Source organism: Carlito syrichta, unplaced genomic scaffold, assembly GCF_000164805.1.
Source record: "Carlito syrichta isolate Samal-C Ts95f unplaced genomic scaffold, Tarsius_syrichta-2.0.1 Scaffold303572, whole genome shotgun sequence".
NCBI lineage: Eukaryota > Metazoa > Chordata > Mammalia > Primates > Tarsiidae > Carlito > Carlito syrichta.
This window is the reverse complement of record NW_007247668.1, coordinates 481,636-496,370: the sequence shown is the minus strand read 5'-3', so window position 1 is coordinate 496,370 and position 14,735 is coordinate 481,636. Positions and strand designations below refer to the sequence as shown.

Below are 14,735 nucleotides of genomic sequence, written 5' to 3'. Positions count from 1 at the left end.
GCTGGGCTTTTGGCAGGCTTCCCGGGGACCAAGATGTCTATGGCTAGAGATTTCTACCTGCGCTATTATGTAGGGCACAAGGGCAAGTTTGGACACGAGTTTCTGGAGTTCGAGTTTCGGCCTGACGGAAAGCTTAGATATGCCAACAACAGCCATTACAAAAATGATGTCATGATCAGAAAAGAGGCTTATGTACATAAGAGTGTAATGGAAGAACTGAAGAGAATTATTGATGACAGTGAAATTACAAAAGAAGATGATGCTTTGTGGCCTCCCCCTGACAGGGTTGGCCGACAGGAGCTTGAAATTGTAATTGGGGACGAGCACATTTCTTTTACCACATCAAAAATAGGTTCTCTTATTGATGTAAATCAGTCGAAGGATCCTGAAGGCCTTCGAGTATTTTACTATTTGGTACAAGATCTGAAATGTTTAGTCTTCAGTCTCATTGGATTTCATTTCAAGATTAAGCCAATTTAAATTGTATCTATTTTGAAGCTGTTTGTGTATTTAATTAAGGGATGGGTAAGGGAGGTTTTATTTGCCATTTACAATATTGGGATTTTTATGAATATGAAGCAAACAAAATATTTTTTTTTAATATTTAAACTGAAAATAAGAAAATACATAGCAGGCTTAGGGGTAGTCTTTACTTGTGTCCAAGTGCGTTGGACAGTACCCACACACATTAAATTCTGTAAATAAAAGCCATATTTTGTTTAAAATTTACTCCAATAAAATATATCAAAGCCTGAAAAAAAAATTTTTTTTTAAATCCTTGAATCTATTATTATTTTATGGAAGATAAATGCAAGAGGCATGAGAATCCACTTGTGGAAAATAATGTCAACAAATGCCAGCCTATTAATTCTCTAATGGTACCCATGGAAAATGAATACAATTTTTTTTTTTTTTTTTTTTTTTGAGTCAGAGTCTCAGTCTGTCACCCAGGCTGGAATGCAGTGGTACGATCATGGCTACCGCAGCCTCAACCTGCTGAACTCAGGTGATCCTTCCATTTCAGCCTCCTAAGTAGCTGGGGCTACAGGCACACACCAGCATACCTGGCTAGAAAACTATTTTTTAATGGTTTGAATGTCTTTAATGCAATGTACAAAGCTGAGTAATTGTGTTTATGAATATAAAAGAGAACTGATTATTAATTATAGAAAAAAATTTAATTATCTTTCTTTGTTCTGAAGTGAATACTTACTCCATTATGTTCAAGTTTCACAAAACAATGCTTTCTCTTACCACATGCAACACATTGAGGTATTCTATTTTTATATTACATCATATTTTATAAAATCTGAGACCCAGTAAATGGATTTCATGATCCACTAATGGGTCATATCTCACATTTTGAAAAATATGTTCTCATACATAAGTGTTATATTGACACAAAATATAAATGACCCATGGAGCACACATTGGGTGTTACGGATTGCCATAATGACAGCTACTATTTATTGAGCTCATAATAGGCTATGAGAAAGTTCTATTCAAAATGGTAAAAGCATCTACTTCACTTCTTTAATAGAAAAGTGAAATGATAAAATTTTGTCCAGCCGGGCTCGGTGGCTCAGCCTGTAATCCTGCGCCTTTGGGAGAGTGAGGTGAGTGGATTGCCTGAGCCCGCAGGTTCGAGACCCACCTGGGCAGGCGAGACCTCATCTCTACAATAAATCAAAAAATTAGCCAGGCGTGGCAGCGTGTTCCTGTAGTTCCGGCTACTTGGAAGGCTGAGGTGGAAGGATGTCCAGAGCCCAGCAGGTCGAGGCTGCGGTGGCCGGGAGCGGCCACTGCACTCCAGTCTGGGCGACAGAGTGAGACTCCAACTCAAAAAAAAAAAAATTTTTTTGTCCAGATGTTAAAAGTGAGAAAAATTATCATAAGAAGCTATTTGTTCAGAAATAACATCATACTTACAAAATCTTTTGACAAGTCTTAAGATATATGCATAGAAACACATTTCCCGATATTTTTGCTCTCTTCTTCTAAGGTTTGGAGGAGAAAGCTATTAAAAAGTATATTGTATGTCCAGGCATGATGGCTCACACCTGTAAACCCAGCACTCTGAGAGGTCGAGGCAAATGGATTGTTTTAGGTCAGAAGTTTGAGACCAGCCTAGGCAACATAGTGAGAACTTGTTTCTACAAAAAAGTAAAAATTAGCCAGCTGTGGTAGTCCTAGCTACTTAGGCAGAAGGACCGCCTGAGCCCATGAGGTCGAGGCTGCAATGAGCTCTGCTCGTGCCGCTGCGCTCCTGGGCAACAGAGAGAGACCCTGACTCAAAAGAAACAGTAAGAATTACAAGCTGGGCTCTGTGGCTCAGCCTGTAATCCCGTGCCTTTGGGAGGCTGAGGTGAGTGGATTGCCTGAGCCCGTGGGTTCGAGACCCGCCTGGGCAGCGAGACCTCATCTCTACAATAAATCAAAACATCAGCCGGGCGTGGTAGCGCATGCCTGTAATTCCGGCTACTCGGAAGGCTGAGGTGGAAGGATCGCCAGAGCCCAGCAGGTCGAGGCTGCGGTGGCCGGGAGCAGCCACGGCACTCCAGTCTGGGCGACAGAGTGAGACTCCAACTCAAAAAAAAAAAAAAAATTACATTTTTGAATTTTAAAATTAAGTATATCTTTTAAATTATTAAAAACTATTTAAAGATCCCACAGCATAATTTATAGCATAAATCAAACCAGTTTCTCCTTCACTTACTATGGCTTGTCAACATAGCAGCAAAATGAATAAGCTATTATAAGCTATTATAGCCAGAATCATAGCATCCTTGAAAAGAAAAAGGTCTATTAATTTTTCTGGTCAAATGGCCTTTGAGAAGAAAAAGTAAACAAGATTCTTTCATTTATTTGCCCTGATTGTAACTTCCAAAGCAATGTAAAGCTACATATTTATAAAATGATAAAAATCAGGAAAAAATGCAGAAAGATGTGCTATTGATATTTGTGGATACCACAGTATTTCAGAGGTTTTTGTTTGTTTGTTTGAGTTGGAGTCTCCCTCTGTCACCCAGGCTGGAGTGCAGTGACACGCTCACGGCCACCCCAGAGTGGACTTGCTGGGCTCAGGCGATCCTTCCACCTCAGCCTTCCAAGTAGCCAGAACTACAGGCACACACTACTATGCCCAGCTGATTTTTGATTTATTGTAGAGATGAGGTCTCGCCAAGTTGCCCTGGCTGGTCTCGAACCCTCGGGCTCAGACAGTCCACTCACCTTGGCCTCCCAAAGTGCTGGGAGTACAAACTGAGCCATCGAGCCCAGACTTTCAGAGGTTTTAAACAACTCGTTCCATTTTAATGGACACCATCCATTGTAGTACTCTTACCTGCACCATGAAAAGCCTATGACAACTTCAAATCTCAAGTGTTTTGAGTTACTATTGTTTTCTTCTATTTTCAAATTGTGTTTTGAGATTTGCACTCGGTGGGGCTTTTAGTGACTAACAGCACACTGCTTGAGACCCTCAGTTTCCAAGGGCCCGAGAAATTGTTCACCTGAGTTAACAGTTACAGCTAAATGTCCCTGCATCCACCTCTTGACCTTTGCCTTTAGACGCAGCTGTACCAGGCAACAGCTGCCCGGTTCAATTGTTGCTGCGAAATGTAAAACTTTAAGATCAGTGATTGGAAGAGAGTCGTGCATGTGAGTGTGTGTGTGTGTGTGTGTGTGTGTGTGTGCGCGCGCGCGCCCACATGGGCATGGGGTAGGGTGCATCTGGGGGTAGGAAACAGCTGTGGAGTAGTGTATCTGGAATTTCTTATTACATTTAGAGTGGTAAATGGAATCTTGTCATTTCTATGAGCTTTTCTTCAATATGAAGGCAGCTGTGAACTGCCTACTAGGCACCCCTAGGACTCGACACCAGAAACTACTTGCAGTTTTCAGTTGGTCTCATTCCTGGGAACTCTTTTTTTATATTCATTTGTGGCATTTCCTCAGTGCTAAGTTTCAAATGCACTTTGTTGAATAAATTGATCTTTTGGCACAAATGCAACAGTAACACTCTTATTTAGCATCCCTTGCAGTTGGTCAGATCTGTAATATTTGTTGGCAGTTCCTTCAAATCGGATAACTAAAGCCAAAAGATTAAGGCCTAGTCTTTATACTTATAATGACCAAAATAATTGATTTTTTTCCTTATAAATTGCTCAGATCAACATGCAAACAATTATTCTGTTCTGTGTGGGTCTGGCTAGAAAAAAAATCATGAAAAGAATGCCATGAATAGAATAAATATGATTAATTTATTAGCTTGTAGTGTTAAATGTATTGACATATTTCTGTCCTTTCATGTGTTTCTGAATTCCTCTAGCTTTGGGAACAAACAGTATAATTATTTGTAAAGTAGAATAAAATTACACATGAATTAATATAGATAAAGTCCTATGTAGGGGTGATGTAGTTCTTAATGTTAATAATGTAGATTTTAAAAAATCCATCCTAGGCTGAGTGCAGTGGCTTAAGCCTATAATCCCAGCACTTTGAGAGGTCGAGGTGGGAGGATTGCTTGAGCCCAGGAGTTCTAGAACAGCTTGGACAACATAGCAAGACCCTGTCTCTTTAAAAAATAAAAATAAAAATTCCATCCTATACAGGAATTGTCATTCACCCTAACCTCCTCTAATGCAAGTAGTTGGGTGAGGTTAAAATTATAGACAAGGGGGAGTTTCATTTTTCCCAAAGCAAAACACTTTAGTATCACTTCTTTTCCTCCAAGTAGATATTGATTTTCTTCCCATTTCTGAACGTAAAGGCCAAATGTCTGTTAACAAAGGGAAGGTTTAACAGTTTACTTCTGATGAAATTAAAACTCAGCCAGAGGACTCTGTGGCATGTCATTAAATATATATGCCTTGTAAGTTTTCAAGATTTCTGGCGTCTCTGACTTCTCTTGTTATTTACAAGAGAAAACTATTCTTAACCTTTTATATCTAAATTTTCATTTAGAACTTGGACCTTAATAGCCTTAGGTCTGTTAATCAAAATGAACGGGCAAAGCCTCAGATAATGTGTTAGTTTGTCAGAATCACAAAGCTCACTGATCTCTGCGTATCTTTCTCCAACTGGCTCTCAACAGTGTACCTGGCCACAGCTGCATTCATTCTACTTAACTGCACTTGGTTTTTACCTCCCTTTTGGAGGTTTGGGTAGCCAATTAATGTCATTCTCCTATAGAAGAGATCCACACTGCTCAGCGGGAATTAGAAGTGTTACCAACTAACAAAAGGAGCCCCGAGTACACAAATAATAAAGTTAGTTAGAAATGACTGTGAGTTCAACCTGAAAGAGATGCCATAATTAAGCCTACATAGCTTAAGCTCCTACTATGCATCAAGTTCTGGACAAGGTGCTGAGAACACAGAGATGGATATGTGGCCTCATGGACACAATTCCTGTCCACTGGAACTCACATTCCAGCTAAGGAACATTTTAAACTATACATCATGAGAGAACAGGGAGAGTGACCTGCCAGAGACAAGCACAGAGCAAGACACCTGCATAGGCTGGAAAAACATGGATGTTACAGCCCATCGTTGAGTGCACTGTGGCTCTTGGGCGAACAGCAACCTGGTCACTTGCTAGAGATGCAGAATCTCAGTCCCCATACCCAGCCTTCCTGAATCAGTCTGTCTTTTAACAAGATTCTTATTAAAGATTAATATGCTTATTAAAGTTTGAAAAACACTGCTCTTGTATATTTAAATTGGGCCAAAGTAGTTGTTTTAGGAAGATCATTTATTTTTCCTCGTTAATTTATTTAGCAATTCACTTACTTAATAACTATTCATGGGCTACCTACCAGGTACCAAGCACACACTAGGCATTATATTTATGCTACAGTTTCTAGCATCAAACAGCAGGATTTTTAAATGATGTGTAAATAAATAACAACAATACAGTGCTATGTTGGAAAATAAGCCTTGTGAGTTAGACTCCTGGGTAGGCAGGAAGGGCCACAAAAGGGCTGACACTTGATGTGGGTCGTGAAGGATGAGTAGGAGTTCCCTCGGCAGACAGTAAAGGGAAGGGTAGTTCTTAGCAGAGAACTCAGCATGTACACAAAAATGTGAACAAAGTACTGAAAGCAAGAAAGAGAGAGAGAGAAGAGGGGGCAGAGAGAGGAAGAAAGAGAGAAGGAAGGGAGGGAGGGAGGGAGGAAGGAAGGAAGGAAGAAAGGAAGGAAGGAAGGAAGGAAGGAAGGAAAGAAAAAGAAGAAAAGGAAAGAAAGAAAACAAAGAAAGACTGGTAGTTGCAGAGCTGAACATGGCAAAAAAAAAAAAAAAACAGGAAGGTAGGCTAGGGCCAAATGGTGAAATCCTTATGCATCATGCTAAGAAGATAGGGCCACATGTGGCATGTGGGGTTGTTTCCTTTGCCATGGATTTTTAAGTAGAAAGTTACACATTGTGAATAAGGACTTGGAAGCTGTGTGAGGTAGATGAAAATCGAAGAGATTAGAGGCCCTGATGCATGATGGGAGACTTTAGTGGATGGCTAGGGTGTGACCTAGAATGTGATTGGCAATATAAAGAAGGAGATGGAGTGGCTACTGAGTTAGAGCAGCAGTCCTCAACCTTTTTGGCCTCAGGGATCAGTTTTGTGGAAGACAATTTTTTTCCTTGGATTGGGAGACAGAGGGTGAGGGGGTCAGGGTAGGAGAGGTGAGGGAGAGGTAGTCATCAGGCATTAGATTCTCATAAGGAGTGCACAGCCTGGATCCCTCGCATGCGTAGAGCTCCACTCCTGTAAGACCCTAATGCCGCTACTGATCTGACAGAAGATAAAGTTCCGCTTACATGCTGCTCACCTCCTGTTGTGTGGCCTGGCTCCTAACAGGCCACAGACGGTCCGCAGCCCAGTGGTTAGGAACCCCTGAGTTAGAGGACAGAGAGGAGAGGAAGGAAGACACCAAATCCAAACATAAAGTTTCCAGTCTGGAAATCTGGGAGAATCATGGTAACACAAAGAGAGAGAAAGAAATCACAAGAAGGAGCTAATAGAGGAGAAAGAAAAATCTCCACTGGGGTTTTACTGTGTTGTGTCTGAGGTGCTGGTGAGACATCCATCGAGACGGGGAGCTGCCAGGTGAGATGCAGGTCTGGAATTCACTGAAGGGGAGACCCAGGTGGGCATCTGGAGAGTCATTTGCCTGGAGAGGGCAGTTAAATCAATGGGATGGTAGTAAAGAGGAAGAGCAAGGATAAAGCCGTGGGAGACATCATTGTTTAGAGAATGGGATAAATTAGTCAGTGAGACATAGAAGAGGTAGACAGGAGGCAAATTGGAAGAATCAAGGGTCTCAAAGATACAAGACAGACTAGGCCAGGTATGGTGGCAGACCAAGGCAGGAAGATCACTTGAAGCCAGGAGTTGAAGACCAGCCTGGACCACATAGCAAGACCCCATCTCTACAAAAAAATCAAAAAATTAGCCAGGCCTGGTAGCGTGTCTGTCATCCCAGCTACTTGTAAGGTTGAGGTGGAGGATCTCCTGAGCCCAGGAGTTCAAGGCTGCAGTGAGCTATGATTGCACCGCTGCACTCTACCCTGGTCAACAGAGCGAGACCTTGTCTCTGAAAGAAAGAGAGAGGGAGAGAGGGAGAGGGGAAAGGAAAAAGGAGGGAGGAAAGGAAGGAAAGAGAGAAAGAAAAAAGAAAAACAGACTGACCACTGGTATCAACTGTAGTAACCTAGGGGGAGGAAGAGCTGGGAAAAGGCTGTCGTCCATGATTACCATGTTATTAGTGACCTTCAGAGAGCAGTTTCTGGAGGGTTGGAAATGGATGCAGTTTTAGAAAATTAAGGCATAAGAAGTTTTCCTATAATGATTCTTGATTATTCTTGGACCAGTTATCTAAATCAATGGATTCAATTTCTGCCTTTTGAAGTTTTGGGATTATTTGTGGATTTTTTCTAATCTGTGCAGTTATCTTCAGTAGACTAAGTATAGGTCAAAAAAAGTCAAATATCTACAATTTCATATACAAGGGGGACCCCAAAAAACTGGAATTTATTTATTAAAAATTGTATATTTATTCTTACATGTTTAAACTTCAGTCACCTTCAAAGTACTCTCCATTTGATACACCTATCGAGATGCTTTTTCTACTGCTCAAAACAGTTTTTGGTCTTGATGAACTTGATGTTTGTTTTGGACTTGCTGCTTCTGCTGTTTTTTGTTTCATCTATTCAACATCGGCAAAACGTTTCCCTTTGAGGACTTTTCTCATCCAGGGAAACAAAAAAAAAATTCACTTTGAAAAGGTTGGGTGAATAGGGAGGATGGGGCACAAGGGTCATGCTGTTTGGGGTCAAAAATTGCTAAACACTCAGTGTGGGCAGGTGTGCTCGTAAGTCACCCATCATGAAATAGGAAGATGCATTGAAAAAAAATCTCCAAAAAAAATTCACTGAAGCCAAACACACCCTTTCACAGTAACACTAGCTGATTCACCGATGTCAGTGGGTTCCTAGAATACTGACGCAGCAAGGGAAGCCTGTACGACAAGGTGCCCGCCCTCCAAAAGATAATTCCAGGTTAGTGGAGTCTCCCCTCGTACAATTGTTTAGAGTTAGATTCACTATGAACCCCTAAGTAAATGTTTTATATTTAGAAATGTTTCTATTATCTTATAAATACTTTTGAGCATTAGTGTTAGTTGATACAAATGTATAAATATTTTTAGAGTATTTAAATCTGACCCTTCGTCAATCAAAAGGGTAATCGCTTTTAAAACTGCCTACTTTAATGGTCAAGATGATTTTATTATATTAGAACTTTTTCATAACCAAGAACACAAACTCGCTAAACCTAAGAGCTAGCAAGTTAACACGCATTCCTAATTTGTTTAAGCTGTCACCCTGGGAAGGTGTGTTCATTTAAAATTCCTTAATTCATAGCACTATGAATTCTTATGTTAAATTCTGTGTTAAATTCCCTGGGGTCTCATTTATTGCCAAGGTGCCACACCTCTGTCCAGCCTCCCTGTCTTTGCTTCCCAGTCGCCCTGCTTCCTGAGACTGGACCTCTCAGTAATTACTGTCACTACCAGGGCTAAGGGACTTGTTGCATGTCACTGTCCCTCCCAACCAAGAACAGTGGCAGATAAAGCCTTTGGCTCAACCTTTTGGAGACATTATGGGGTATAAAATCGTCCTAAAAAAAAGACTAAGAAACAAGAGTATCACTCTGTTGCCCAGACTAGAGTGTGAAGGCAAGATATCATAGCTCATTGTAACTTCTAACTCCTAGGCTCAAATGTTCCTCCTTCTCAGCCCAGTCTCCCAAGTAGCTGGGACTATGGGTGTGTACCACCACACCTGCCTAATTTTTTTTTCTATTTGTGTAGAGACATGTCTCAGTATGTTGCCCAGACTGGTCTTGAACTCCTAGCCTCAAGCGATCCTCCTGCCTAGGCCTCCCAAAGAACTGTGATTACAGGTGTGAGCCACCGTGCCTGGCCAAATCATCCTCCTTTAAAAGTGAATTTTATCTTTTCAAATGACCAAACTTCTCTGAGACCCTCTTTGGAGAGGGACTGATTCAATATTACTCTTTTCAGTTCAAAGCAAAGTATAAAGGTGTGAGTGATAATTTGGTGTGATGTGTATGTTTTTGTAAACAGATCTGAAGGAAATCCTAAGACATTTTTTTGTAGTAATAGTAGTTTCATTAAATAATTGTGTGGCATTAGAAGGTCATGCTTTGAAAGATGATACAAATGTGGATCTGTAAGTTCCCATGTGATTGTTAACAATTCCATTTCAATATTTGTTGTAATGACAACACTCATGTTCACAGCTCTTAGAATCCACTTCCTCTTACTTTCTTATGTTAAATTCTATCCATTCTTCAAGGTCTATTTAAAGTCTTCCTCAAGAAACCTCTCTTGTTTCTGCTTGTCTCCATACCTACCTACCGAGCTGGAAATCACCCTCTCCCTGTTCAGAAGCTTCGTAGCACTTCTTAAAATCTGCATGTCTTTTATAATGCTTTCTACCTTATAAAGCAGTTTTTAAATTCACTTTAGTAAATGTTTATGAAGCACCTATGCTGTGTTTCAGGCACTGTGCCACATTGCTAGTGACATTAAGTTTATTAGCGAGTGGTTCTTCAGAGCTTGGACTTGGGAGGTGACCAAACCAGAATTCACTGATAAATAATTACAGTGTAATGTGAAGTGTCATAATACAAATGTCCTGACTAACCCTTGTAATAGAGAAACAGAGAATTTCCTAGGAGAGGTCCAGAAAACCTACAAGAAAAAGAAAGAGCCATGTCTAGGTTGAGACTTGAAGACTATGTAAGAGTTTTCCAGATTGTAAATCGGGCAAGGGCTTTCCACGTTAAGGCACAACCCAAGCAAAGACTCACAGCTGAGAGCCAAGTGCCTGTCATGTCTAGAAACTCAAAAGTGTCCTTTCTCCCCCCCCTAAACTCTGAGCTCATTGAAAGCAGGGTCCATTTCCAATTCAGCCCAGGATCTGCAGGCAGTGGTTGGTATAGGACCTGGGAAACAGTGTTCAAATACATTTGGTAAATTGAGCATGTTGTCTTGTGATCACATTTCTCTACAATGAAACTTCCAAAGTGTTATTCATTGGCTACAGATTGTGCCCATTGCTGAAAGGCCATGTAAAGAAATCTATCCTTACTGCTTCTGCCCAGTGATGAGAATGGGATGATGCATTCTACTTCAGAACAGTCATTGGTCACTTGCGCCTCCTTTTGTCCTATCCCTTGCCACTCACTACTTCTAGTTCTCAGTTGGTATAAACTCAGGAAATACAAACTAATATTAGACAAAGCAAAAACAGTTCATTTTAAGAAGGGAGACAGGGAAAGTGCAGGTTATTTTCTAAAGGTAAAATAAACCCTTCATAAAATAGAGCGCACAGGTAAGCCCTGGCCATAGTTTATTGGTCCAGGCTGCACACAGTGCAAGCTGAGCATCCTTAAATAAAATACACATTTAATATAGAGCAAAATGTACATAATAAAACAGCTGTTATTTTGCATTAACCTCTACCTCTACTGTCTATTAAGTATGGGTGGTCTATTAAGTACAATAGTTTCATTATGACCCTAAAATACAAAAGAAACACGAAAACTTGAATTCAGTGGTAATTCAGACTTAGACACCTCTGGTCAAATGAAGTAGTTGTCCAGGGATTCAAGCCACATGTCCTCCCCTTGGTCTTTATATAATTGTTGGCCATCTAGAGTTTGTCTCTTGGATGGGTATACTCTGCTAACTTTCACCCTGGAAAGTTTTCCCATGGAAAATTTTATCTTTCCTTTTTCTTTTTATGAGACATTGTATTTTCAAACTGGCAGGCAAGAAGAAAAGACCATTTGGAATTCCAGATTTGGTGATATCAGCAGCAAAGCAAAACCAAACTAATAATTAAGACTACATATCAAGGCAATTTATGCAGAATACCTGGATCAAGCAAGTTAGATTGTGTTCAATATGTTCTTCTGGAGTCTGCTGTGATAATTTAGTCTGTTTTTATCAAAAATTTCTGTTTTGGTCATGTAAACCAGAAATCACCGCCTATGTTTTTTGAAAGTCCACATTCAGATATATAGACAGTCCCTGAGTTATGATGACTCAAGTACCCATACAATCATTCTGTTTTTCACTCACAGTAAGGTATTCAATAAATTACAGGAGATGTTCAACACTTTATGGTAAAGTAAACTTGGGGCCAGGTATGTGGCTAATGGCAGTAATCCCAGCACTTTAGGAGGCCAAGACAACAGGATTACTTGAACCAGAGGTTTAAAACCAACTTGGACAACATAGCGAGGCCTCGTCTCTACAATAAATTCAAAAATTAACCAGATATGGTGGAGCACATCTGTAGTCCTAGCTACTCTAGAGGCTTAAGCGGAAGGATCACTTGAGCCCAGGAGGTCAAGGCTACAGTGAGCCGTGATTGTACCACTGTACTCCAGCCTGGGCAACAGAGTGAGATCCCCAACTCAAATCAATAAATAAAGTAGACTTAGTGTAGGATGATTTTGCCTAACCGTTGGCTAGTTTAAGTAATCTGAGCATGTTTGAGGTCAGTTAGGCTAAGCTATGATGTTCAGTAGATTAGGTATATTAAATGCATTTTTGACTTATGATATTTTCTTTTTTTTTTTTTTAATTGGAGTCTCACTCTGTTGCCCAGACTCATGTGCAGTAGCCACTCCTGGCCATGGCAGCCTCGACCTGCTGGGCTCCGGCGACCCTTCCGCCTCAGCCTTCTGAGTAGCTGGAACTACAGGCGCGCGCTACCACACCAGGCTGATTTTTTCTTTATTGTAGAGATGAGGTCTCGCCACGTTACCCAGGCGGGTCTCGAACCTGCGGACTCAGGCAATCAACTCACCTCGGCCTCCCAAAGCGCGGGATTACAGGCTGAGCTACCGAGCCCGGCGACTTATGATATTTTCAATTTACAATGGGTTTATCAGTATGAAACCCCATCATAAATTGAAGAGCATCTGCATAAATTAAGAGAACAACAGGCGTAAAAACATTGTTAGCCGGGCTCGGTGGCTCAGCCTGTAATCCCGCGCCTTGGGAGGCCAAGGTGAGTGGATCGAACCCACCTGAGCCCGCAGATTCGAGACCCGCCTGGGCAACTTGGCGAGACCTCATCTCTACAATAAATCAAAAAATCAGCCGGGCGTGGTAGCGCGCCCCTGTAGTTCCAGCTGCTTGGAAGGCTGAGGCGGAAGGATTGCCAGAGCCCAGCAGGTCGAGGCTGCGGTGGCCGGGAGCGGCCACTGCACTCCAGTCTGGGGGACAGAGCGAGACTCCAACTCAAAAACAAAAACCAAAAAAAAACCATTAAGTTACTGATTTACACATGCCGAGATAGACTGTGTATGTTATTCCCAGGCTGTTTTCTGATTTAAAGCTGTTATCACTTCTCCAAAGCAACTTTGTTTCTGTTTCTTTTTTCTTTTTTTTTTTTTAATCTACTGTCAAAGTTCAGATCTTTCCAACATATCAAAAGAATGACATCAGGGACCACAGTAAGGTGGGAATAATGGAGAAGAGGGAAACTATCAGAAATTATTGACAAAATCATGAGATTTGGGTTTTTAATTACCTTTCCCCAAGATTTCTATCTTGAGATAAGGGTATTTGGAATTTTGCCTCTAAAGAAAATTGACCAAAGTGGGCCATACATTTCCTTCATAATTGTGGGACTATCTTTTTATTTTAAATGTATATATGTGCCATTGGTATTTTTATGGAAACCTAAAATTCCAATAGTGTTTTGTTTTCCCATGTTGACTTTTAAAAAATCCTTAATAAACATATGCTTAAAATACTATATGACATTTTAATGTGGTATTATTAACAATCCTGTTTTCTTGGAAAGGTACCCAGAAACTTTATTTTCATTGGCAAAAGCCTCAAAATTCTAAGAATTGATAAAAATGAGAAAATAGAGACAAAAGTCATAAACTCACTTTGGCTTACACTTACATTATACAGGGTCACCATCTGTTAGTTTCTGTGCAACCTTTTCTTGATTATAGCTGTCTTCTAATGAAAATATTATTTAAATGTTAATGTAAAATTTACAACTTCTTATGGAAATTTACAACTTTGGAAGTGTATCAATTTCACTAAGTTATTGATCAAAGTACATATTCCAGAAGTAGAAAAAATAATTTTGACATCAAAAATGTAAATAAACCCTAGATCATGAATTTGTGAATTCTTTTGCTGCTAGAAGACCTATTATGTATATAAAAGCTTAGTTTAATTCTGAGGCTGGTGTTTCTTTTTTTTTTAATCACTCCTTCCTGTTATGGTATATGAGAGGTTTATCATTCTCATATCTTGTGTGCCATATTGCCCAAGACCATTTTGGATTATTTGTCTTTGGAAACATTAACAAACAGCACTTTATAAAAATGTTCAGTTCTAAAGCTATTAGTCTCATAATTGTAGCATGAAGATGTAAGTGTACTTCTGATTGAAATGACTTTGTGATTTTTAAACTGTTTTTAGAGTGTCTAATTGGATACAAAAATTTGTCACTGCTTCCTAGAGATCATTAATGGCAAGCCAGGTGATTAAAAGACCTGAATGGCTCAGAGGTGGACAGGTAAAGCTAATCTGACTGAGAAACAGAAGAGGGAGTGTATGTGTGTGTCCACAAACAAAAGCTGTGGGAAAGGGCTTAGTAAAGGAAGGGTAGCGGAGAGGTTATACCCGGGAGCAGTACCACTGCATGTCAGCGGTTCCATTTTGTGGCTTTATCTATGATCTCCACAAATACTTAAAGTCAGATGGCTCAAAATATGACTATCACTAACCTAGTTTTACAGAAGAAACATCTCAGCAAAAGCTGTTTTGTGAGTTACATAACCACCTGTCACGTGATATTTTGATTTTGTGTGTGTGTCTCTGTTTTTTTAAAATTGGTAAAAACACTAATAGGTTGCCTGCCCCCTTCTTAAAGTGTGAGATTAATGCTCTCTAAATACATTTATTCCATGCTTAAACCCCCTCCACATCTCTTTTTAGGGTAAAGATTCGAGACCAGCCTGGGCAACTTGGCGAGACCTCGTCTCTGCAATAAATCAAAAAATTAATTGGGCATGGTGGCATGCACCTGTAGTTCCAGCTACTTGGAATAATGAGGCAGAAGGAACACCTGAGCCAGCAGGGTGAGACTGCTGTGGCCATGAGTGTGCCA

At 40.4% G+C, this 14,735-nt stretch overlaps 1 protein-coding gene and 1 pseudogene across 5 annotated transcripts in view; both read left to right on the top strand.

Annotated features, from left to right (window-relative positions):
* CAP2 (cyclase associated actin cytoskeleton regulatory protein 2) overlaps positions 1-14,735 on the top strand; it is a 147,102-nt gene that overhangs the window by 106,323 nt on the left and 26,044 nt on the right. The window lies entirely within an intron of this gene.
* LOC103261038 lies at positions 4-763 on the top strand (annotated as a pseudogene). The gene has a single exon (XR_002481993.1). The product of XR_002481993.1 is annotated as a protein mago nashi homolog pseudogene (transcript).